Genomic DNA, 1,314 nt, shown 5'->3' with positions numbered 1-1,314 from the left:
GGGGATCTTATTCTTTCAGTCATGACCCAAAGTTCATGACCATAGGTGAGGGTAGGAACATAGATTGACCGACACCACGACAGACCGATACAACAACCACATTACTGCGGCTGCTGCACTGATCCACCTGTCAGTCTCACACTCCATCCTTCCCTCACTCGTGAACAAGACCCCAAGGTACTTGAACCTCTCCACCTGAGGCAGTAGCTCTCTCCCAGCCTGGAGGGAGCAAGCCACCTTTTTCCGGTCGAGAACCATGGCCTCGAACTTGGAGGTGCTGATTCTCATCTCAGCCGCTTCACACTCAGCTGCAAACCGTCCAAGAACATGCTGGAGGTCCCGGCTCGACGGAGCCAACAAGACCACATCATCCGCGAAAAGCAGAGATGAAATCCAGTGGCTCCCGAACCAGACCCCCTCCAGCCCCTGACTGCGCCTAGAAATTCTGTCCATGAAAATAAGGGCGGATCTCATCCACCCCCAGTGCTTTGCCACCGAGGAGCTTCCCAACTACCTTGGTGACTTCGGCTTGGGTGATGAATGAATCCACCTCTGAGTCTCCAGCCTCTGCTTCCGCTATGGAGGGCATGTCAGTAGGATTGAGGAGATCCTCGAAGTATTCCTTCCACCGCCCAACAATATCCCCAGTTGAGGTCAACAGCTCCCCACCTCCACCGTAAACAGTGTTGGTGGTGACCTGCTTCCCCCTCCTGAGGCGCCGGATGGTTTGCCAGAATTTCCTCGAGGCTGACCGGTAGTCCTCCTCCATGGCCTCCCCAAACTTTTCCCAGACCCAAGTTTTTGCTTCCGCAACCGCCCGAGCTGCAGCACGCTTGGCCTGCCGGTACCCGTCAGCTGCTTCAGGAGTCCCCCGAGCCAACCATGCTCGGTAGGTCTCCCTCTTCAGCTTGACAGCATCCTTTACTTCCGGTGTCCACCACTGGGTTCGGGGATTATATATAATTAACAGTGATGCTAGTAAAAAAAACTATAGAATAAAAAGTAAGAAATAGTAATGCTCATACATCATATATAAACATTTATTTAGGCCTTACATGAGATCTCTGTTTGAAGTTCTGATAAATGGCTTTGTGTTTCTGCTGTGCCTTGTGTATTTGTTTTCTATGTATTTTGGTGATTATAAAGTTGTTTTTGAATGTTTTAAATGTTTTATTATTCAGGGCAGTTTAACTAAGAATACATTTGTCTCCTCACAACCCATAAGCAACAAAAGTTCACATGAAACAATATAAAGGCTTTTGTTGCTCCAGAAGAAGCAGCATGTGATCTGAAAATACCTCCAGTGATGTCACT

This window comes from Acanthopagrus latus, chromosome 11 (assembly GCF_904848185.1).
Source record: "Acanthopagrus latus isolate v.2019 chromosome 11, fAcaLat1.1, whole genome shotgun sequence".
NCBI classification, from domain to species: Eukaryota; Metazoa; Chordata; class Actinopteri; order Spariformes; family Sparidae; genus Acanthopagrus; species Acanthopagrus latus.
Note: the sequence above shows the minus strand (reverse complement) of the source record.